The sequence below is a fragment of the Pinus tabuliformis genome, chromosome 2_1, assembly GCF_031772625.1.
Source record: "Pinus tabuliformis cultivar Carrire ecotype Pingquan chromosome 2_1, CPIR1, whole genome shotgun sequence".
Lineage (NCBI taxonomy): Eukaryota > Viridiplantae > Streptophyta > Pinopsida > Pinales > Pinaceae > Pinus > Pinus tabuliformis.
Genome location: NC_142299.1, coordinates 432,774,671 through 432,800,833, shown reverse-complemented (window position 1 = coordinate 432,800,833; position 26,163 = coordinate 432,774,671).

Here is a 26,163-nt window from a genome sequence, read left to right as displayed (position 1 = left end):
ATTTCCTTCCCAATTAATAAGGAACTGTCCCCAATTCCGTTAAAGATCAACAAATCTTTGTTCAAAGTTAAAATGGTAAATTCATTTAGCTTGATATGGTAGTGTCGTTTTTTGACTAGCCAAATAAATTGTTGTGCTTGCTTCCTATGGTTCTAGTTCCTGTATCAAAAAACATATCTTTTCAAATTGAACAACAGAACTCTGGAATGGTACCTTTGCCAGTGAGACACATGCACCTCTTTGTCCATGTGTGATGGCTCATTAAGTTTGATAATATTGATGTTAATAACATGAATACCAATGTGCGCTTGGAGTTCAACACAAAAATCCTTGGGGCCTTGTTAACTTCAGATTTTCTGTCATTGGGTTGGGGTTCAGAGTGGGCTTTCAGAGCTTGCTACTTCCACACAAGTCAGAGCCAGTTTTCATAGAGATCAGGTGAAGGATTTTTCAATGATTTCAGCCCATTTCATAGTCAAAGACATTTCACAGCCACTTTCATCAGTTCTGGAGAACACTACTATTTTTAGCAGCTAGAGTTGAAAGGCTTTAATGTCAAAGGTGATGGTATATTTGAAATCCTTGAAAGCTCATGATTTTGATGAGCTATTTCTCAGCAACATGTGAGACATTGCTATTTTTAGTAGTTGGGGTTCTGAGGCTCGCACAGAGATTCTAAGCACATTTCTGAATTCCTTGCAGAAAACCAAATTCAATGAACCCAACTTCATTGACATGCAAACACTTTCAATTTTTAGCAATGCCTATTTTTAGGCGTGCCAGATTTAGAAAGGATCCTCTAGCAATTCCAAACATTTCTCATCTTTTCCTAATTTTTAGGACTACTATTTTTGGCATGACTATTTATAGCAAGTGGTGGGCTCCAGTATTGCAACAATAATGTTGTAGCTCCTGGGACTCCCTTATTTACTCTTATCAACTTGGTAGTTCGTAACAAACTTGGAAGCGACGGTGCTGTATGCACAAGTACTAGCTCTTGCCGCAGCTATCACTGGTCAGCTGGCACAAGTCCGCTAGGGGTTCAAGCCAACTTTTATGAGCTCTTAGAAGAAGATTTGTACCTGATGGATGGAAGCTAACTCAAAGGAAGTTGATCTACTTGCAGAAAGAAACTGAAAGTCAAAGAGTAACATAAACCCTAACAAACCCTAATTCTACCAACTAGTCCTACTGATGCAAAGGAGAGGATGAAAACTATTGAAAAATATGCCATTACTTCTACAAAGGTGAAATGCACATGCCTATGTTATCTCTATCTAAAGAACACATCTTTTTTGTATTTTTGATTATGTTATCAAAATTATCATACATGTACTTTTATCTGGCTTCTTACTGTGCAGGGGTGGATCAAGGAGGAGAAATGCTTAGAAAAGGTTGGGAAGGTTCAGAGAGGGTCTAAGAGTCCCTAACACCCTTCCAGAGAGTTTCACCAAGTTTGGCTATCCAACAACCTCACTTGTGAGCTTCTACAGGAAGTCTGCAGGGGTTCTACAGGATGTTTCAGGGATTTCTACAGGATGTTCAGAAATTTCTACATGATGTTCTGACTTTGGATTTTGGAAGATGGGTGAGTGAAAGAGGATGCATGAATGGATAGGGAGGTAGGGTAAGGGTCTGATATGACCCAATGATTGATGGATGAAGTGATGAGAGGGTGTAGAGAGCTAACTTGTCTTCAGGAAGGCTAAGGCAATGGAAGAGCAAGAAGGTAGGGTTACGTGGACAGAAGAGTAGTTGTGAGACAAAGGAGCTAACTAGGAGATAGAGCAGCTGGCCTGGACAAAGCTTAGGTGGATGAGAGAAAGATGGATATGCCCTGCACGGTGTGCACTTAACTGAATCAACCAAACCATACAATCGAAATCTTAGCTAGTCTATCCAAACTGTCAACGAAACAAATGAACAACAGCTTTATTTCCAAAGAGAATCATGTACAACACTTAATCAAAGGAACATCTAAAAAGGTCTGAATGCATGACTAACTTCTACAAATGAAAAACATTACACCAATGATTGCATGGTCAAGCAAACTAGTGTTTTTGTTGAGCAACACTGGTTCCACAGTTCCAGCCCCTGATCCAATAAGGGAGAGGTGAAACTGAGAGGGCAGGCAACCCTTTTATGGAGCTTTTATCAATCTTTATCTTATCAATCTGTTCTACACATCTGAAGTAATTCTATTCCTCAACAATAACCTACTTAACCAACACAACTAAATCTAGCTCAACACACTTCGTTTCAGATGCATAAAAGGAAAATCACAGTGCTGAAAAGAAAGATAACAATACAAATAAGGAGGTCCTAGGCTCTCAGGTTGGGCCCAACCCCGAGAGCTATGGCTCCTATAAAAAACTCAGAGCTGATATCAAATCTGACTGCTTCCCATTATCAAAAAATAATCATAAATCAAGAGTTATGCCAATAATGGCTACAAAAGAACAAAACAGAACTAGCAGCACGTAGTGTAGAATATGCAAGAATTTTTCAAAAGTCCTTTTCGAAGGCTGAAGCCTTAACATTTATACACTACGAGGCCCTAGCTAGCCTCCTAAATCTATGGGACTTGGCTGCCCAAACTGTGAGTGAACAGCTCCTTCCAAGAAATCTGCTTGGCTGCCTTCTAGATCCGGTTTTGGTGGCCTTTGGAGCTCGGAGTTGGGGGTGAAGATCCCGAGGGAGGCTATTTAATGCCATAGACAACCCCCCTATGAATCCTCAACCCAAGCTTGGTTGTCTCCTAGCCCATGTCTGCTCGGTTTTGCTTCAACATGTGTCAAAAAATCCTGAAATGAGCACGTGTTAGCCACCTAGGAATAGTGACTACCCTTATTCGTACAAATGACATAAACATACTAAAAAATAATGCATAAGTTATGAAAAATGAAGGATTGAAAAAGGGTAGTTAGTCCAAATGAGCCCAAAATGTTACCAAATTTGGGGCTCATCGTCACCCCCTGCTAAAATGATTGCTCATCCTTGAGCAACTAATCCAGCTCCTCATCCTTCATTGCTTTAACCGCCACTCTCACATCCCAGGCTTCTGAAGTAGTATCCTCCTCACTGTCATGGAACCCGACCTTTCTTTCCACCTCCTCCCACTGCTTATGCTCTTCTTTTTCTGTGCTACCTTCTACCAATCCCAAAAGTAAAGGTGGGCTTAGCTTGAGGCCTATCCAGCTGGCCTGGAGGTTCTGCATGGACTTCTTGTAGAGAGGTACCCGTACTAAGCCCTCCCTCATTCTAGTTGGAGTGTGATACTCCTTGATTTTGAGGCTGTGGGACAATGTGTTCCACCTCCGGGTGCAAGCATGAACACAATTGTCCCCTAGTAGTCGCTCCATATCCTCGAAATGTGCTATAGCCTGAGCCTGCTGATCCATATATTTTAGTAAAGCCTGCAGGTTGGTTGTTAGGTGTTGGTGGGCGGATATCAATGCAGTGGGGTCCCCTGGCTCTGCTCTGATTAACAGTGGTTCATGTAACTCCCGGTTCATAACATCTTTGACCTCTGTCGCTCTCTTTTCTTCGTGGTTTAACCATGAGGTAAATTCCATTAGCTACATATCTCCCACAACTGTGTTGGGATCCCATGAAGTTACATTAGGAAGGGCCAAATTATGGAGGTAGAACTCCAATAACTTGGCCTTGTCCTCTGAGGAGCTACTGTTGCATAAATCTGTGAACTGCTGGGGGTTTTGAATCCGGGAAATACCCCTCTGTGCTAATGCATTAATCTGGAATTACAGCCACTGGTCCCGTAGGTATAGGCCATAAGATTTGGCCGGCTGCCTACATTGTAGAGCATCGATAGCCCAACTGGCCATGCAGGCCAGTTGTGCCTCTTTTTCTTGCAACTGCTATTTGAGAGCTTGTATCTCTATGTTTGCTTGCAATTCCCTTTCCTGTAGATGTTGGTTTAGTTCCTCATGACCAGCTTGCATTCCTTCTTTGCCTTGAGGTTCTGCTGTAGTGTCCTCTGACGCTGTGCCCCTTTATTTCCTCTGTTCCTGTAGCTGCAGTTTGAGCTTCTCATTCTCTTCTTGTAGAAATACTCGCTGGCAGTTTCTCACGTGCTTAGCCATAGCTAATTCCCTCCTTGCCTCCTTGAGTTGTTCCTCCAAGGGGCCTATATCTGCTACTCCTTTAGATTTAGCTATCCTCATCCAGGTGTGGGTTCGTACTCTTTCTTCTTCCAATGTAAAGAAGAGCGGTACTGTGAATTTTTGTGGGATAATTTTCCCGGCCTCCAAAAAGTTATAATAAGAGCTCAAGCTGGGCTGGGGGCTAGGCTCCATGATGTGTTCTACCTCTGCTACCCTTTGTGGTGAGGTGGCTGCCTCCCCCTCCCTTCTTTCGGTCTCCTTGAGCCTGGCTAAAGTTTCTTGTAGAACTGCTTTAGCATCCTGTAGAGGGGTTTTTGACGCTGACCTTTCCATTCTCTCCCTCCAGGTAGTTGTCTTGGGGCTCCCCCGCTCATAAGTGACTGATACTTTGGAGGGGGACTTCTCCCTTGGCGAGGTAGGGGTGTCTTCGATGGTAATTGGGTCTTTAGATGGAGGTTGGGGCCTACCAGTTTTAATTCTTACACTTCTCCTCGCTTTGAAATACAGAGGAGTCTCCCTTTTGCGTTTCTCCTTTGGCTTGGGAGAGGTACTTAGGGTGGCCAGCACAGCTGCTGCCTCCCGAGCAAGAATTTCGGCCGTCTTCTCCTTCTGTGTTCTTTTCTCAGGACTTCCTGTAGAAAGCCCTGTAGTGGCTGATTTCTGGCTTCATGTAGAAGCCATTTTCAATTTTCCTGTAGAAACAGATGGCACCGTTTTAGCCTGCTTGGCTGAGGGTGTTTTTTCTTTCAATTTTGCTAAGGCTACCTTAGAGGTGCCCTCACTGACATGGACCTTTTCAGTCCTTTCCACCCTGCTCTGTAGTCGTTTCTCCCTGGGGGTTAATGTGGTTTTGTCATCCTCTGTTTTGGTAGCTTGTTTTCCCTTGTGCTCTTTCTTTGGTGCTTTGGCCATGGTTTCTTGGCCTTTCTCTTTCTTCTCTGCTTGAATTGGTTCCTTCTCCTCGCTGCTGGAGGAGGTGAGCTCCTCAACCAGCACTCGGATTTCATCATCCTTAGTCAAATTTCGGAAGGTTTCCCAGGAGAGAGGGACGGTATACGTGTGAAGTGCATCTTCCACAAGGAGCTTAATGAGCCCATGATGGGCTATCTGATCTAGCATCCCCTCTCTCAGCTTAGTGGCACACTCGGTCATGGACTGCAGGAGGAAGTAAGGGATGCTCAACTTTTTCTCTGAGGGTAGGTCCATTTGGTGCCTAAGTTCTGTGAGCAGCCAAAAATGGTATCCATACACAATGCTGAACCGCCCCTCGCACGTGATATATTTCATAATTTGGAGGCTGACCTCACTCCATAACGGTTGTAGGTTGGTTCTTCGCACTCCATTCTTGTCTTCTGAGAATTGCTCCTCCGGCAAAAAGAATTCCTTCTTAGCCTTCTGGCCCAGTTTTCTCTCCTCCTTATCCCAAGGTACCCCCATCGGTAGATCAATGACCCTACTAATGAACTGTGGGGTGAGTCTGAGGGTAAAACCTTTGAAATTGACAACAACCAACGTTTTGGACTTTGGCTGCAAGGATCGCAAGAATTCCTCTGCAACCTCGTCATCGTGACCTTGAAGCTTGTCACAGAATGACATCCACGGTGCACGAGAAAACAGGTTTACCACCTCAGGGGTTTCCCGTAGCTTCTTGGAGTCTGTAGGCTCTTTCCTGATGAACCCACCTGGCATGGTAAAATCTCGCTGTGTTGGCTTGAGCTGGCTGGCACGTATAAAAAGATGGATCTTTGGGATTTCCTTAGACAGAGCGCAGAGATACGCCTCTATCATGCACACAGTTTATAAATTCACAACTGTTTACAGGTGAGCCTTGACAGTGGCTCAATTATGAACCAAACCCTGTAGAAAATCCCGTATACACACTACGACGACAATTCTCATGCAAAAATAAGAAGACACTTGCAAATTGATGCACAGACTGAAATTTACGTTTTCTACCCCTTTGAGACGTCGACTTCACCACCTTTCGAACCAATTGCATGGGAGGACTATGTTCAGGCTTACCTCATTCTAGACTTGCCACCTTTGACGTGAACAGTTTAATTTCTCCGTAACGTTGAGCTTCCTGTAGCGCAGCTTCCTGTAGAAGTCGTGCACAGGTTCTGGGGAGTGCTTCAGTGGTTCTGGGCCTTCTGTGCAACAACAGGACGTTTGAACAGGCCGAGAACTCGGAGTATCAACCTTCAGGAAATTGCGGATGCATACTCGACTGCAAAGCGGTTGGGAATAAATGAGTGTAGTGCGCCATACGCGATCTAGCCGGTAGATTTGAATCTCTGTGGAACTCATGGCGCGGGGGTGAGCATCCCCGTCGGCCAACCTATGATCATTCCATTGCATGTCTGCCTGACCGCCGAATCATTCCCTGCATATCTACCGCCGCCACTCCTGTTAGATCGCCGCTTCTCTCCGACTGGACTCTTCCCACGTGTCCATTTCCTGCCTCGTCGACACACCCAACGCTTTTCGGATCAGACGAGGCCGTCAGGCTGGTTGTGGTGGCCAGTTGAATGGCTACCCGACTTGCTCAACCCATTCATTTTCATATTTACACACATTTTAAAGCATTATTCATGTAATTTGACGAAACAGGGTGAGGCACTTACCTGTGCGGCCGTGACGTTATTTTTCTCATGCTTCAGGACGAGGGTGACGGATCCGCTTGCTGCCGCTTCGTGCACAGGCACGGGAGCTCCTTTTCGCTGACTGCTGCTGGTTACGAGACCGGTTGCTTGGCTGTGGATGGTGCATGCGCCGGCTCACGAGTTTCAGGTATCTTCATGGCGTGCGCTCTAGCCGGATCAACTGCTACAGGATTCCTGTAGGACATCCTGTAGCCGTTTCTCCTCCTCGGGTGCATGCTGAAACGGTGGAGTCACGTTCACGGTTGCAGGGTCTTCGGATTGCCTTGACAGGTAGCGCAGTGGCCTCTGCATGCTTTGTTTTTCATTTGAAAATGATTTCTTCTGAGAGTCCAACGTTCTGGTTTGACTGCGCAGGTATTTCAGTCGTATGGCAGCAATGGTGGTGGAAGGAGGCGACAACAGTGGGTGATGGAGAAAAACATTGGTTGCATGCCTCTTTATTGGTCTTCGGGCTTCAAATTCTTCTACACAATCGGTCTTGGCCCGTCCCAAGATTCTACAGGAAGTTTCCTGTACAAATACAAAACTTCCTGTAGAAAGTCCTGTAGCTTCCTGTAGGAGGCTAAACTATGACACGACCATGCCCAAACCTTGGAAGAGATGAGTGTTTCTGGAGGGAGTGCTGGTGAGGTCACCTAGTGGCGTGGTAGGGACACTTATCCTTGAGTTGAGAGGCCTCCTTTTCTGCATGGAATACCTGCAACCTGCATTAGTTTTCAAAGCTTGAGCCTGTTTTTCTATTTCTGCCTCTTTTTCTTTTCCTTGGTTTTTTTTCTCTCTCTTTTTTTTTTAGGAGACAGTAGGGGCACCTTAATGAGGTTTTCACCCCTACTATCTGCCTTGGGTGCTTCAAAGAGGTTTTCACCCAAGGGTCTTTTTGTTTTTATTCCATTTTTTCAGAGAGACAGCAGGGGCGCCTCAATGAGGTTTTCACCCCTACCATCTGCCTTGGGAGCCTCAGAAAGGTTTTCACCTAAAGATCTTTTTATTATGATTTTTTTTTTTTGGATGCTCAGGATATGCCCAAAACAGACGCAAAACCCTTCTCTACGACCAGCACTGATTTTTCCACAGTTTTGATGAACTCTTGCCTCGAAAGAGGTTTCTTGTAGATCTTTAGTTGATGCCAATTGATGAGCATGGGGATGGATTCCTCATCGATGGTCCGGATAAGAACAGACCCATTATCATTACACTTCTCCACTGCATATGGCCCTAACCATCTTGTCCTCAGCTTCCCCTTGAAATCCTTGTGTCTGGAATCATACAACAGCGCCCAATCTCCCAGTTGGAATTGCTTGTCATTGAGGTGTCGGTCATGCCATATCTTCCTCTGAAGTTGAACCACTTCTGAGTGGAGAAGGGCCTGCATTCTGTGTTCATCTAGCCCATTCAGCTGCAATAACCTTTCTTGTTGGGCATGGCTGAGATCTAGGTCCAGCTGAGCTGCCATCCTCAATGTGTTGTACTCGAACTCTATTGACAGCAAAGCCCTCTTCCCATAGACCAGTTCATAAGGTGTGAAACCGGTTGTGGTCTTCCAAGTGGCGTTGTAAGCCTAGGTGGCCTCAAGCCGGCGATCTGCCCAATCCTTTCTGCTGCTGCTCACCACCTTAGTCAAAATCCCTTCTAATGCTCTATTGGTGACTTCCACCTGCCCATTTGCTTGAGGATGATAGGGGGTGGAAGTTCTATGCTTGATCTTGTGATGAGCAAGCAAATCTTCAATTAAGTTGGAGGTGAACTGGCTTCCTTGATCGATGACTAGCTCTCTTGGGTAACCAAATTTGTAGAAGATGTTTTCTCTTAAAAACTCAGCCACCTTTTCTTCTGTCGCTGCTTTGATTGCCTTGGTTTCTGCCCACTTTGTCAGATAGTCTGTGCACACAATGATGTAAGACCTTTGCCTTGAAGGAGGATTGATAGGACCCACAAAATCCATGCCCCACTTCTCAAATGGTTCAAGAGTCACTTGAGGTTGGAGAGGCATTTCGTCCCTTGGGGTTGGCTTCCCCATCCTTTGGCATTGGTCACATTGGCTGATATATCTCTTGACATCTTGATGAAGCGTGGGCCAATAGTAGCCTGCCTGTAGAATTTTGAAGGCAGTCCTCTTGGCTGCAAAATGTCCTCCACAAGGCCCGTCATGACAGGTTAGGAGGATGTCAAAGACCTCCTCCTCCCTTACACAACACCTTAAGATCTGATCGGGGCCAAGTTTAAACAGGATGCCCCCGATCCAAGTGAACGAGGCACTCTTCCTTACAATTCTGCTTTTCTCTTTGGAAGATAGATGCGAAGGGAACTGTGCTGAGACCAGATAGTTTGCTATATCAACAAACCATGGGGAGAGCACTGAGATAGCAAACAGATGTTCATCTGGCATCTGGTCGTCCACTGTTCCATCTTCACCTGCAGGTAAATCCAATCTAGACAAGAAGTCAGCAACAACATTTTCTTTACCTGGTTTGTCAACGATAGTCAAATCAAACTGCTGCAACAGAAGTAACCATCTAATAATACGAGCATTCACATCTGGTTTATTCATTAAATATCTAATTGCAGCATGATCAGTATGTACAAATGTTTGATAGCCAGTGATGTAGTGTCGGAACTTGTTCAGGGCATGGACCACAACTAGGAACTCTTTCTCAGTTACAGTATAGTTCAGTTCTGCCTTAGATAAGTTTTTGCTGACAAAGTATATGGCATATGGGAGTTTTTGTTCAACCTGTCCTAAGGCTGCCCCTATGGCTTTGTTCGAGGCATCAGTGTGGATGTGGAAAGGTAGGGCCCAGTTTGGACCTCTTAATATCGGGGCGGACACCAACTTATCCTTTAATTCATTCAGAGCCCTTTGACAGTCGTCCGTCCATTTGAACTCAACATCTTTTGCTAAGAGGCCAAACAGTGGCGAGGCTAGCTTACTGAAATCTTTAATAAACCTTCTATAATATCCTGCTAAGCCTAGGAAACTCCGAACATCTCTTACTTTTTGAGGAGGTGGAACCTTTTTGATGAGATAAATTTTATTAGGATCCACCTGCAATCCTTGGCGAGAAATGGTATGTCCTAGCACGGTCCCTTCAGTCATCAAGAATTCACATTTTTCCAGACTAAGGGACATGTTCATCTCAATGCACTTGGTTAGAACTTTTCCCAGATTGGACAATGCTTCTTGGAAGTTGGACCCATAGGGAGTGAAGTCATCCATATAGATTTCCACCGAATCATGGACCAGCTCAGAAAAGATGCTCAATATTGCTCTTTGGAAAGTGGCAGGAGCGTTGCATAGCCCAAAGGGAAGGACTCGGTAAGAAAAGGTACCCCAAGAACAAGTGAAGGTGGTCTTATCTTGGTCTTCCGGGCTGATTTGGATCTGGTTATACCCGCTGAACCCATCTAGGAAAGAGAAAAACTTCTTCTCCGCTAATCCATCCAACACTTGATCTATGAAAAGCAGAGGAAAGTGGTCTTTCTTGGTGGCTTTGTTTAGTTCTCGGTAGTCCACATAGATTCTCCACTTTCCATTTTTCTTGGGTACCAACACCAGAGGGGACACCCACTCGCTATCCGAGATGGGGTAGATGAATCCTGCATCCAACAGTTTTTGCAGTTCTTCTTTGACAATGTCCTTAAGGGCTGGATTCATTCTCCTCTGAGGTTGCCTAACCGGTTTACAATCTTCTTTGATGTAGATGTGATGGGTACAGACCGAAGGGTGGACTCCTTTCATCTCCTTATAGCTCCAAGCGAAAGCATCTAGATGACTAGCCAACAGACTATACAACTCCTTTTCCTGCGAAGGAGATAGGGAGGAGCTGATCTTTAATGTTCTCTCAGGGCCAAACTCCACATTTTTGATCCTGGGAGAGAGTGGATTGGTCACACAAAGGTCCACTAAGGTGCTGGCTTGAGTATCTTCCACCAATTTCTCTAAGGACAATGCACTGGGGGGCGGATTCTGAATCAAGGTCTCAATCAAATCATCCTCAGTTTGAGGACCTCCCTTGGTGGTCTCTAAGGTGCACAAGGGTGCAGAGTACACCTCATCCTCTTCTCCTTCTTCCAACCAAAGTGGTAAGTCATTCTCTAATAGAGGTTGGGCAGGAGGGTATAGGACTAGCTGCTTGGACATAGGACCATTTTTGATGGTCATGTTTCCTGCTCGGCAGCTTATGTAAGCATCCGTAGTGGCTAGCCAAGGTCTTCCCAAAATAAGGGGGTATTCGGTAAGCTTTGCCTTTGGCTGAAGAACCAAGAAGTCCGCAGGATACTCCCAAGAGTCAACAGAGACCAAGACATCCTCCACAATCCCTTCAGGAGTCACGGTGGAGCGATCTGCCAACTGCAGGACTGTCGAGGTCTTCCTTAAGGAACCCTGAAGGTTGAGTTTGAGCATGGTATCCCTGGTCATCACATTAATGGCAGCCCCTAAATCAATCAAAGTGTGGTGTATGATGGTGCCATTGATGTGGACATCAACTACAGGACTCCCAAGATCCAAATACTTTGGACAAATTACTTGCCCCAACATAAGATCAGACAGTTGTCCTATGACATTGATGGTTGAGGCATCTATTTTTCGCCTGCCTGGGTGCCTGAAACACTTTTCCTTAACCAGTTTGTTGTATATCGGTACATCTTTGATGGCTTGGAGAAGTGGTATTCTTACACACAACCGTTTGAGTTCCCCCAGAAGCTCATTCTCCTCTTGGTCGGGTTGTGTGATTACAGTTAGTCTCTCAGGAAAGGGTGGAGTGGTCTTGGGTTCACTTTCCTATTTATCTTCCTCGTCCTCTAGGGGATGAGGTTGGCGATCCAGAAGAGTCTTCCCGGATCGCAGGTTGATCTCCTGGATCTCCACAACATAGGTAGGGTAGGTTGTTTCCCCGATATATACCTGCTGCGCCTGTCGGTTGTTGGGGTTCGGGTTCGGTTGAGCAGGCATTTGGGGTTGTCTCAGAGGAGCAGGAGGTAATGGTTGCGGTTGAGCTGGTGGTGGAGGAAAAATGGCGGGAGAAGTGTTGTACTGGGGCCTCCACCCCAGTTGAGGTGCATTCCACTGAGGTTGTGGCTGGACATGTGAGTGAAATGAATGAGTAGTGGGCTGAGTATGGTATTGACGTGGGTAAGACCATGGAGGAGGCACAGACCAGGGAGGATGAGCAGGGGGCCCCTAAGAAGCCATAGGAGCAGATTGGTTGAGGCTATAATAGGCTTGGGATGTCCCTTGCATCCCCTGTTGGTAAGGTCTAGGTCCATGCAACCTTCTTTGGTTGAGGAAGTAGAGAGGTTCAGTGGGTGCCTCAGTTCCTTGGTACATGGCCTTAAACCCAGGTAAGGTTGGGCATTGGCTTGTGGGGTGGTCCTCCTCACAAACGAAGTATACCTCCACCGAGTGTAAGGGACACTCGTTCTTAGGGTGCTTCCTTGTACACCTAGGACAGAAGATGGCCAAAGCCCTCTCAACTTCCTCTTTCTTTTGCTGGATTCAGAATGTATCAAGTTGCATGGCAATGGTCTGTCTCACCTCACTTTTGAGGTCCTCCAGCTGATTAACAAACTCATGCTTGGAGAAAGTAGCACTAGCTGAAAGGGGGTTTCCCCTACCTCTTTTCCGGGCTGCCCTAGAGTGGTTTCTAAACACAATCTTTATATCCTCGTAAGGTAGTTGGTAGATGTCTCCTCCAGCTAGCATGTGAAGGGTATCTAGGAGGTCTTCAGGGACTCCTCGGAGCAGGACCAACTTGAGAGATTCAGGGTCAAGTGTGCACCTGGCCCGTTTATAGCTAAGTTGAAATCTTTCCTCATAATCTTCTAAAGACTACTCATTTCCCATGGTCATCCAAAAGATCTCTCCCTTGGCTTCCGTGGACCTACAGTAGTCCCGGTATTTGGTATTGAAAGCTTGCTGCATCTGAGCCCAATTGGTGATACTGTTTCCAGGTAATCCCATGAACCAGCGTAATGTTGCATCCTTGAGAGTAGAGGGAAAGAGTTTTAGTTTTTGCTCATCTTCTGTATAGTCATAGGTTCGACAAAGGACAACAAACTCAAACAAGAAGGTATCAGGGTCTTCAGTAGTCAATCCATGGAAGTGAGGTAAAGCGGAGGGGCTTATGTTTTTCATTTTCATGTCTCCATTGGTCTCTCGGATGGGAAAGGCACCTTCTATTCTCTCATCTTCTCTTCCATCTTCAGCCATGGCTTCAGGTGGGATGGTTTCTAACTCTTCTTCTGGTATAGGATCTTCGTATGTCTCAGGAGGCTCGCCTATGGGTTCTTCTGGATCACTGTCACCAAAGAAGAGAGAAGGGTGACTCAATGAAGGGGTGGGAGTTTTGGGTAAGAATTTGCCAGTTTTATCTCTGTTCCTACAAGGCATGAAATGGAAAGGCTTTTGATTGCTTTTTGCTTTTTCTGCTTGTACCTGCAAAACTAAAATAGATTGACCTGCAACTAGCTATCTTGCTGAAATGAAGATGCGGAATTGAAATGAAAGCAGGAAAGGACTAAGCTACATTGCTCAAAGGAAAATTGCAGGAATGAAATGCTAGTCTACGCTTGCAGAATTGAAATTGCTAGTCTACGCTTGCAGAATTGAATTTGCTAATCTATGAAAGTAGGAAATATCTATTTTACATTTGCGGAAATGAAATTGCAGAATGGAAATGAAATAAACTATTTAGCAGAAGGCGAGTGTAGAAAAATAGAAGAAAAGCAACAATCACCAATACTCTGACGCTTCCCCGGCAACGGCACCAAAAAGATGGTGGGCTCCAGTATTGCAGCAATAATGCTGCAACTCCTGGGACTCCCTTCTTTACTCTTATCAACCCGGTAGTTCGTAACAAACATGGAAGCGACGGTGCTGTATGCAAAAGTACTAGCTCTTGCCGCAACTGTCACTGGTCAGCTGGCACAAGTCCGCTAGGGGCTCAAGCCAACTTCTATGAGCTCTTAGAAGAAGCTTTGTACCTGATGGATGGAAGCTAACTCAAAGGAAGCTGATCTACTTGCAGAAAGAAACTGAAAGTTAAAGAGTAACATAAACCCTAACAAACCCTAATTCTACCAGCTAGTCCTACTGATGCAAAGGAGAGGATGCAAACTATTGAAAAGGATGCCATTACTTCTACAAAGGTGAAATGCACATGCCTATGCTATTTCTATCTAAAGAACACATCTTTTTTTTATTTTTGATTACGTTATCAAAATTATCATACATGTACTTTTATCTGGCTTCTTAATGTGCAGGGGTGGATCAAGGAGGAGAAATGCTTGGAAAAGGTTGGGAAGGTTCAGAGAGGGTCTAAGGAGTCCCTAACACCCTTCCAGAGAGTTTCACCAAGTTTGGCTATCCAGCAACCTCACTTGTGAGCTTCTACAAGAAGTCTGCAGGGGTTCTACAGGATGTTTCAGGGATTTCTACAGGATGTTCAGAAATTTTACAGGATGTTCTGACTTTGGATTTTGGAAGATGGGTGAGTGAAAGAGGATGCATGAATGGATAGGGAGGTAGGGTAGGGGTCTGAGATGACCCAGTGATTGATGGATGAAGTGATGAAAGGGTGTAGAGAGCTAACTTGTCTTCAGGAAGGCTAAGGCAATGGAAGAGCAAGAAGGTAGGGTTACGTGGACAGAAGAGTAGTTGTGAGACAAAGGAGCTAACTAGGAGATGGAGCAGCTGGCCTGGACGAAGCTTAGGTGGATGAGAGAAAGATGGATATGCCCTGCACGGTGTGCACTTAACTGAATCAACCAAACCTGCATACAATCAATATCTTAGCTAATCTATCCAAACTGTCAACGAAACAAATGAACAATAGCTTTATTTCCAAAGAGAACCATGTACAACACTTAATCAAAGGAACATCTAAAAAGGTCTGAACGCATGACTAACTTCTACAAATGAAAAACATTACACCAATGATTGCATGGTCAAGCAAACTAGTGTTTTTGTTGAGCAGCACTGGTTCCACAGTTCCAGCCCCTGATCCAATAAGGGAGAGGTGAAACTGAGAGGGCAGGCAACCCTTTTATGGAGCTTTTATCAATATTTATCTTATCAATCTGTTCTACACATCTGAAGTAATTCTATTCCTCAACAATAACCTACTTAACCAACACAACTAAATCTAGCTCAACAAACTTCGTTTCAGATGCATAAAAGGAAAATCACAGTGCTGAAAGGAAAGATAACAATACAAATAAGGAGGCCCTAGGCTCTCAGGTTGGGCCCAACCCCGAGAGCTATGGCTCCTATAAAAAACTCAGAGCTGATATCAAATCTGACTGCTTCCCATTATAAAAAAATAATCATAAGTCAAGAGTTATGCCAATAATGGCTACAAAAGAACAAAACAGAGCTAGCAGCACGTAGTGCAGAATATGCAAGAATTTTTCAAAAGTCCTTTTCGAAGGTTGAAGCCTTAACATTTATACACTACGAGGCCCTAGCTGGCCTCCTAAATCTATGGGACTTGGCTGCCCAAACTGTGAGTGAACAACTCCTTCCAAGAAATCTGCTTGGCTGCCTTCTAGATCCGGTTTTGGTGGCCTTTGGAGCTCGGAGTTGGGGGTGAAGATCCCGAGGAAGGCTATTTAATGCCATAGACAACCCCCCTACGAATCCTCAACCCAAGCTTGGCTGTCTCCTAGCCCATGTCTGCTCGGTTTTGCTTCAACATGTGTCAAAAAATCCTGAAATGAGCACGTGTTAGCCACCTAGGAATAGTGACTACCCTTATTCGTACAAATGACATAAACATACTAAAAAATAATGCGTAAGTTATGAAAAATGAAGGATTGAACAAGGGTATTTAGGCCAAATGAGCCCAAAATGTTACCAAATTTGGGGCTCATCAGCAAGTGGTCACCATGTAGACTGACAAGTGGATGCGCTATGTGGTAGTCACACAACAGTGACATGGCACATGTGCCATCTCATCTTAGGGCACCTTGTTGGACTGGAGTTGACTCGACCTCACTCTAGTTTAGTTCACTTCACTTCAACTCAGTTAAATGCATATGAGCTTGCATGAGGCTACCTTGTTGAGTTATCCTTAGTAAAGTGGAGAAATCGCATGGCTCATGTCCACTCAAAGCACATGGGGATTTGAACTAGAACATATGGACCTCTCTCTCTCTCTCTCTCTTGAGTCTTCACTCAACTTCATAGAAGAAAATTCATGAGGTCACCTCTCTCCACTCCACTTCACTCAAGCCACATGCAAGAGTTTGACCTGGACTTGTTTGAGTTCACTCCACTCCTCATCACTTCTCATGTTACATGGATTAGGCACATGAGAACTTCTCCACTTCCACTCACTTCACCACGAGTTAACCAAAGCGTATTTCATGAGAGAGACATCTCCTTTACGAGATGGTGAGTTCTATAAAGTGAGGTCAAATGGCCATTGTCTAGACAAGTTTTCTTGAGAGTAGTTAGTAGAAATTGTTTTCCATCATTTCTTTCTTCCTTTTGTAGAAATTCCACGAAAATTATGCTATGCTTGAATGAACAAATCTGTAACTAGCTTGTAACCCAAGACAAAATTTTCTCTACTTAATTTGCAGCAAGATCAGAACAGAAATAAACACAGTCACATAATAGTAAAAACAATATTTTTCTAAGGAACCCAACTGGGAAAACCCTCTACTTGTTTGAAAATTTTATTGATAGAAATTTGAGCAATAGATCTCTTACAATACAACTGTTCCAATAAAAAATAACAATCTTGTTCTCTCTCTGCTTGTCCTAAAAGCTTGAAACACTTGCAGGAACCCTGATCCTGCTCCTTGATTTCCTCCTAAATCCTTGCGCATAGGCTGCTCCTATTATTTAGGAATTAATTCCTAAATTCTAGCACAAATCCCAAGGAAAATCTCCTCTACCAATCTGCGCACAAGCTTCTCTTGAATATGCTCTTCCTCTCACAAGCTCAATCTCACACAAACTCATGTTCAATAAGAACGATACAATAAGTGCCTTCATCCTCCTTATAGCAAATCGAATAGGCTAAATCTGTCAAGTTTTATTTCTGGAAATCAAATTTGTGATTGATGAGTTAACTGACTCATGTAACTCATCTAGTCTCAATTTAGAAATGAGACTCTTCGCATGTCAATTTCCAAAACTAACTTGCAATAGAAGACAACAAACTGAGCCCTCCACTCCAGCTCATAAGTCAAACTGCTTCATGAACTCATTCTGATTTTTAGGAACTAGTTTTAATTTTTAGGGACTCATGCATGCTAAAGAAGAACAACTCGAGGTCCTTCTTGACTAAGGCACGAATCAAGAAGAACTTCACTCGCTACTTTTCAACACCTTTCTCTCTATCTATATTTCATGTAGGGCATTTTTATCGTGATCTATCTTGTAATTTGTCTCAATAAGTAACCAGTCTTTTAATGAATACAAAGGCAGAGTTTGAGCATGCTTTTCATCTAGCTTTTTGGCTCATGGGCACAATATTTCATTTTCTATATGGTGATATAGATAGAATTTCCTCTATTTTTATTTTATCAGTCATTTAGAACACATTTTCTTCTTTCTTTCTTTCATATTTTGTTGATTACTAATTAAAATTGTCACATTTATTTCTAATTAACCAACCATTTTTATCCTTGGTTGTCTGATTGCATGACAATGACCCATATTATGTGCTAATTTCCTATAATACTTTGCAGACTTTTAGATGATTTTCAGCGCATGACAAGCGAGGGATCCACCCAAGATTGGCAAGAACAAATCCAAAGGGAGAGGCACTCAACTAGTGACCTTTGGGATGATTTGCCTATTATTTATCACTTCACTTTTGTGCTACTGGTATTGGATTCAGCGTTTTCCTGTGGTGAAAATTTGTGTGCTAAATAATTGATGTTGTTGCAAGGAACCATCGTTAATCTTCAGTTATTCTAACGACATCATTGAAATTTTTTTAATTGTTATATTTTAATTTTACTCATCTAGCGACTCCATCTGATGTAGGATCGAATCATACTGGCTAACAAGAAGAAATTTTGATGATTAATCATACAAAGCATTGTTTTGGGCTTTAGTGAACCTGAAAATCTATTCCAAAACAAAAGGATGGATCACCACCTAACAACATCCATTGGAAACTCCATTGCAGGAAGATCATGATTGATCATGGATGTTGAATACATAGTCAATGCGGGATAAAGTTTGGAGTTTTCTCAAATTAAGAATTGAAAAATGAAACTGAGCTTCATGTCAAATTCATCAATACATTTGATAAGATCCCCTTGCATTCTGACCAAGAAACATTATGGTGGTTGTTTGTGATCCAAATTTTTGTACCCTATTTTGGGGTCAGAAACCAACAAATTTAGGGCAAGCTTTCTTGGTCACCCGAAGAGTATAGAAATTCTTGGAGGACGCCAAAAGATTGCAACAACTTCTTGCTGTTGTAGAAGAACATGATGATGAAAACCTTGCATCCTATCAAGCTTCCAATGATAAACACAATGAAAGTGACTCATGCTTGGATAATCATGAACCCATGGTTGCAAAACTTGAGCCATATGTAGAGTTGTAAGAAGATGAAGTTGAAAAGACAAGTTTAGTAGTGGCTTCCTTGGATTTTTCCATTAATGACAATAAAATACAACAAGAAGAAAAATAGCAGCTGAAGGTTCCAAGATTAGTTTTGAGGCATGTGCAAGGAAACCACAGCTAGGCCAAGAGCTGGCAGGTGACTAGCTGGGTGATATACCCAGACCGCTGCAAACAAGGAAGACAACAGGGCCTGTGTGCCAAGGGTTTAGGGCTCAAAGGAAAGAGTCAGGTCTACGCACCAGCAAGGACAGGGCTGTGAGTCCTGTTGTGGCAGATCACAGAGAAAAAAGGGCCTGTAGGTGCATCTGCAGGCAAGCAGAAAGGTGCCATACCTTGTAGAAAGGCCAGCTTACTAGTTTAGAACAGGCCAAGGCTTCTGTAGATTCTAAGTATGTAAGTATTTGTATTATTGATGAAAATATAAATGGTGATCACAATTCTTCATGGCGGTGTGCCTATATAGGCATTGACTGGCCACAAAGATGGGTGGTCACATCTTTTGACCAATGTCCCTTCATAATTAATGGGACATTAATTAATTTAATTAATTAATTATTATTAATACTTGTTATTTAATGTTATTTATTAATTGATATTTGTTATGAATATTTTATTCATAACATTGCCACCCCCTTTAAAGATGCTTTGTCCTCAAAGCATAATAAAAAGGGTTTTCTCTAGTTGAACACGTTGCTATGGAATGGCATCTATTTTCTTTGACTTGTTTGTGTCTTCTGAGTTGGTGACATTTTCATATGAAACTACAACTTTCTTGAAGCTGGGTGCATTAACACCATGTAATTTATAGTGTTGTCCTTGCCAACTAAACTCCATGAACTGTTCTTCAAGGTTTGTAGCTTCCTAATTGCATTAACCATTCTGCACCTAGCACTATATCCATTTCCTTGAGTGGTAGGGCATATAAATTTGTCTGTAGCTCTAGTTCTTGTATCTGAATTGAAACCTTAAGACATTCTCCTATCTCTTCGAACTTTTGCCCAATAGCGACAGTCATGCTAAGGTCCTTGATTGGGCATATACAAAGATCAAGTTGTCTAGCACGATCGATGTTTATACAATTGTGAGTACTACCAGAATCTACAAGTATATTGACATTTCTGCCTCTTATGAGCCCATTAAGCTTCAGGGTTTTAGGTCATAACCTTCTTGTCATGTTTGTTGGTAGAGTAGTAGGCTTAATGTTCTTTCTTCTTGGAGACTAGTTTCTCTGCTTCCAAAGGTGTGGTGGAACGTATTTTGCAGTGACTTGTTTTTGACCCATTGAAGAATTGCCTTCTTCACCCTGATTTTGTTGGACACATGAGATTGCAACTAATGATGGTTCCTTAGAATCTGAATCCTCACTATGTGTGACAACGATTTCTTCATCACGTTCTTGTACTTCAACTTGCTTCCCATCTACTATTTTATAGTAGCGTAAGGACATGTCCTCACATTTATGTCCTGACACCCAATTTTCTCCACACTTGCGACAATTATTTTTCTTTTTTATCCTTTTCTTTGACTCATTACTTGAAGAGTCTGACTCTTTCTCAACTTCATAAGTATACAATTTCTTGTTAAGGCATCTATGTCCTGAGGTCCATTTGTCCCCACAATACCTACATTTGTTTGTTTCTTTTTTTCCTAAGTATTGTTGTTGGTCTTCATCTTCCTTGAATGATGACATTCTGAACTTATGTTTTTGCTCAATAACCTTTGCAACATGTCTAGCTTCTTCGATAGTTTTAGGTTTGTATAATTTCAATTATGCATGGATATATTCCTTAAGTCCACATCTATACATTTTTAGCAGTTCTTCATCCGTAAACCCTCTTTGTCTTATAGCTAATACTTCCCATTCGTGGATGTATTCACTTACAAACCCTTTTTGCTTGAGATGAACGAATTTCTCGTAGATATCATCTTCTTCTTCATCATGAAACCTTTTTAGCAAGGCATCCACAATTTTTTTCCAAAGGAATGAACGAGCTTCACATTTGTTGGACCACCATAGGAACCAATCATATGCCTTAGCTTCCAAATTGTTGGATGCGTTCATGGTTTTTTCGCGTTCACCTATTGGTTGGTTTGACTCAAAAATGGCTGGTTTGACTCAAAAATGGCCTCCATTTTATTAACCCAAACAATAGTGCCTCTATGATCTTTACCATCATATTTTGGAAGCTCCTTCTTAATTCGCTGATAGTCTTTTTCTGGAAATTTTGTGTAGTATTGACTACCTGAGAAGTGTATTTGAAAAATTTCATGATTTGGGAAATCTTCGCTTCCTAGAATCTTGGGACTTTGTGTTGGTTCTTGAGTAATTAAAGGGTTAAAAAATGAATTAACCCATCCCATTAACTGGTTTTGCATTCCTAGCAACATTCTCTCAATGTTATTTATTTTTTTAATATCGCTTGCCATTTTCTCTTGAGTTACAATTATCCTATTTTGACCTTCTCCTAACTCTTCTTGCTTCTTCTCAACATTATCAAGACGACGTCGTACCTTATCGAGTTCTTCTTGATATTTTTTTGAGTCATCATTATTATTCCCCATCTTGTTCCTTTTTTCTTGGTGGAACCATTTTTTAAAAATTTAAATTAAATAATAATAATAATATTTTTTTTAAACTAATTAATTAATTTATTATATATATATATATATATGAATTATATCAATCTACATATTTTAATTTGTGTAACCCTTTGCAATAACACAAGGGTTACTTCCAAACGTAACAGACCGATGTTTGAACCAATGTGACAGCTCAATCAAACAAGTGCAACCGGCGGCAAGGGTTACTCCCAAATGTAATAGACCGATGTTTGAACCAACGTGATGGCTCAATCGGACAAGTGCGGTTGGTGATTGTTGGACCTACAACAGCAAGGATGGTTGGCGGGTGGCTGAGATAGGGCAGAGCAGCTATGGTGGAAAACAGTTCGACGATTGTCACGGTCGGAGGGAGCAGATCACAGGGACAGTGAAAAATGTTGAGAGTCAAGTCAACGGACGGGTCATGATAGTATGAACGCGGCAGGGAACAAGGCGGTGGAGGCAAGGAAAAAAATGACAACGAGACTGAGATGGGAGCACGAGCCTGCGAGGATATCTCGGCCATAGTCAACAGACAAATTAAAATATATATATAACAAAAAAAGGAAATAATGGGGGATAGAGGTGCGTGATATAAGTGGTAGTGTAAGGCTGGAGTGGTTGGCAATATTGGAAAGTGGTACAGTGGATAGAAAGGCAAATGGTGAAAGTGGCATGGTGCCGAGAGGACAGAACAATGATATATGCAGCAGAAATTTGCTCGGAGAGTCGAAAATGGCTCTGATACCACTATAGCAGAAAACTCCAGTAAGTAAATCATTAGTGTGTAGATTTTGTGTAAGTATGTAAGTAATTGTATTATTGATGAAAATATGAATGGTGATTACAATTCTTCGTGGCGGTGTGCCTATATAGGCATTGACTAGCCACGAAGATGGGTGGTCACATCTTTTGACCAATGTCCCTTCATAATTAATGGGACATTAATTAATTTAATTAATTAATTATTATTAATACTTGTTATTTAATGTTATTTATTAATTGATATTTGTTATGAATATTTTATTCATAACAGCCACTTTCCCTGGTAAGGAAGCCCTAGGATTCTTATTGAAGGAAAAATAAGAAATTGGTTTTTGCAATTAAAATTGTGCTCTGTGTATGATTTAATTGTTGGCGTATTTTCAGTTGTGCAAGTTGTTTTTTTAAGTTAGGCATTTCAGTGTGTTTATGTTTTCAGTTGTTTGTAACTGTCAAAATATAGACCAAACTTGGGGTGCATGAAATTCTAACATGGTATCAGAGCAATTTTGAAGAACAATTGGATCAGAGATTGCACATGTGACGGCTATAAGAGGGCATTGAAGTCACTGTTTGCAAGTGGCAGCAATCTTGAGGAGTTGTTGCAGATTTGACAACTAAGTAAGGACCTAGCAGAAATAGAGAAGATGGTATCCAGATTGAGGATTGAGGATAGGTTGGATGGGATATTCAGCTACTAAGCATGGAAGGAGAGAATCAAGTTGATTCTAATGGAGAATAATCTTTTGAAGTTTGTTGATACCAAGATCACTCCATCTACAAATCATGCAGAGTTGGCTCAGCACAACAAGCAAGATGTGAAAGCCAAGAGAATGATTTTAGACGCAGTAGAGGACCATTTGATCCCACATCTATCAGGAAAGGACATTACATGTGACATGTGGGAAGAAGCTCTAAAAGAACTTTCTTAGAACAAGAATGAAAACCTGAAGATGATGTTGAAAGAGAAGGTTCGAAAAACCAAGATGACCGATACAGACACGGTGACTTCCTATCTAACCAAGATTCAACAAGTTCATGATAAGCTTGGAGTTGTAGGGGAGACAATGCCGGAACCAGAGTTGGTGAGGACTACACTGAAGGGCTTCTCAGAGTAGTGGATGCCATTCATGAAAGGAGTAGTGTCACAAGAGACACTTCAAGATTAGAACAGTTTGTGTGATGATTTCATCTAGGAGGAAATTCAGGACAAGGATCTTCAACGGAAGAGTCCTGATGAGAACATTGCCCTCACTAGTAAGTTAAAGAAGGGCAAAGGAAAGTCCAACAATGGCATCAAAAAGGACTAGAGCAAAGTGAAATGCTTTGCATGTGATGAGTTTGGTCATTATCTGAGCCAGTGTTGGCATAAGAAGAAAGAAGTAGGGAAAGGGGAGCAACAAGAGGTGGTTGCTCTTGCTACAATCAACAAAGATGATTTTGTTAGGAGGTTCAAGGAGGGCGAATTTTCTCTTATCTCTCATTTCTGAGGGAGCGCCATTCGTCAGGGTTCTTGGTTTCTAGAGAGCGGGGCTTAAGTGTTTGAGAATCTGACCAAATGGGATTATGATCTACTGGTGAAGATTGGTGATTAAAGTCAACACGTAGTGGGAGGAATCATGATTGTACCATTTAGGATGGAGTTAAGTGGATTGTTGCAAGTCTAGGATTTGCTTTGGGTATCGGAATTCAGATTCAACATGCTTTTAGCCTCAACAATTGAGGCAAATGGGTTTGATGTTTTCTTCCAGGAAGGAAAGATGACTCTCAAACCAAGTGGATCTAACTCTAGCCCAACTGTGGTTCTTGGAGTGCTTTGTATAGGCTAAAGGGCAAACTTATTGACCAACGAAAGAAAAAGGTTAAAGAGACTCAGAGGAAGTTAGGTTTCAAAGGGAGTTCGCAGATTCAGAGGGAAAGAGGGCAACCCCAAAAGAGTGTGCCCTCAAGTTCAAGAGGAAGAGAAGAGTCTTCCAAAGCCGTCAAGAAGTGGTATGAGATGGCCATGCAGGATGCTCAAGAGCAGGAAGCTTCAAGGAGCAACATGTCTTCGAAGAAGGGTCCAAGTCTTGCAACAAGATTTGCTTCAATGACAAAAATAAGAAGCTTATAATGGATGTGTTCTAGTATGGAAAATAGAGAGACTTCCAAGGAATGCACCTACCTCGCTAAGAGGGAGTGTTGAAATTTGGTAGCATCAAGAGGTACTCTCACATGCCCTTGGTGCTGGGTATGTGAGAGGAAAACACTCATAGAAGTGATTGTATAATTGTATGAGCTAAGTGATGGGGCTTTGTACCCATAGACCCATGGTATTCTAATGACCCATGGTATTATGATGACCCATGGTATAGACCCATGGTATTGCACCCTTTGAAAAGGTATAAATTAGAAGCCAATGGAGAGGCTTGAGAAAAATTTTGGAGAGGAGAATAACAAATGTTTCTTCTTGATTAGGGTTCTAATTTCCTAAGGAAACCATAGCCCTGCAAAGGAGTAGCAAGGTACTCTTGAAGGATGTGAGTAAATTGGTTCATGGGGCAAATATGTTAGGACAAATGTTGAAGGAGGTCGTTAGGTTATTCTAAAGGCAAGGAAGGAAAGGCCGCAAGGAGGAAAGGAGCAACTAAGGGCATTAAAGGCAGTTTGTGCCCTAGGAAGGGTTGGACCTGTGGGAATCTACCATCCGTAGCTAAAGGAATGTTCTAGGGTTAGTTTGGAAGCCTGTGCAAGGAAACCATAGCTAGGCCAAGGGGCGGCAGGTGGCCAGTTGGGTGATACACATAGACAACAACTAACAAGGAAGGCCAGAGGGCCTGTGTGCAAGGGTTTAGGGCCCAAAATAAGGGTCAGGTCTACACACCAGCAAGGATGGGGTTGTGAGCCCTGTTGTGGCAGATCACAGAGAAAAGAGGACCTATAGGTGCATTTGTAGGCAAGCAGCAAGGAACCGGACCCTATGGAAGGGTCGACCTGCTAGTTTAGAACAAGTAGAGGCCTATGTAAGGACTTTGGGTTAGCTCGCAAGCCTAGTAAAGGAATACATTGTTGGTCAAGGGTTGGAAGTGCCCTAAGGCTACAGTGACAGAGACTCAGACAATTGGTTAATTATATAATGAAGGATTTCCAAGGCAGTGGTGTTTTGGGCAGTTGAGGGCTTGAAGGATTTAGCCTCAGCCCAAGGATTTTGGACAAGGTTTTGTCTCTTGTATTGGGCTTTTTTAAGTGGTTGTAAAGGGCCACCTTCTTGTTGTTTTTCCACGACATTGGAGTCTAGGATAGAATCTTAAATCACTAACGCTGCCAAATTCGAGTATCACAACAAACTACTTTGCTACAGTGGAATAAAATATGACAGTAAATCAAACAATATAGACAGGCTTTTAAAAATTTTACAACCCAAATTTGTTATATTAATCCAACTGAATAATACAACAGTCTATGGCTCTTGTACCAGGGATAATGGCCCTCATACATCCACTGATACAAAGATATAAAACTAGGGGTTGGTGTCAGTGATCGACAACCAATCTACCCTCAACAAGATACTCTAACCATCTGGCTGATGTAGCGCGCTCTCTCAGCTCCTCTCAGTCGTACCTTGTACCTGCCTGATCCTTCGGCTCCCGATCTGTAGCACTACCTCTGTCCATAATCTAAGTCCATCTGGCCACTAAATCTCAACTATCTAATCTGCTCATTAGATGTGCTTTAGTCCGTCAAAGGCACAACACATTGAGACCCTTGTCGAGTTGTTCACTCTCAACTAGCCACTATTGCTCCTCAGCTACTCAAGAATTTTGACCCACTATAGTCTTCATGTGTTGCTCCAATGAAGAATAACATAGGGCATGGAGGGCTAACACCTATCACTGCAAGATGCCCATCTCTCACAATGAACACGGGCTAGGAGGACTTCCCATCTTCTGTTGTAGATGTCCTTCTCCACACGGCAAGTCTAGGGCTACTCAAATTGCTCCTGGTTGATCAGACACTTGAACTCATATTCTGCCACTCTAGCAACTAATTTTAGCCCATCAAAGTGTTCCACATTTTACTCTAACTTGGGCATCATAAATGCCCAATCCATTGTCCACACTTGGTCCACTCTCACGCTGCCCTCCAACAGACCATGAGCATCCAATAAAAATGTCTTCTTCTAGGACTACATTCACCTCATGAGTTGATGTGTCATTGCTACAAAGTCCGCAATCTCATTAGGGCTAATATCAGTCCACATCAGCCCCAGTCCTTGCCTCTAGACCTCCTCCATAGTTGTGGTTTACTTCTCAATGTAAGTTGCTCCCTTTGTTTCCACATGGGGGCAAGGTTTGTGGTGGCTTTGGGTCCTCCAAACAACCACTACAACTTTTGTCCTCTCTGCAATAATAACATGGATCTGCTACCCACAAATCTAAGACAA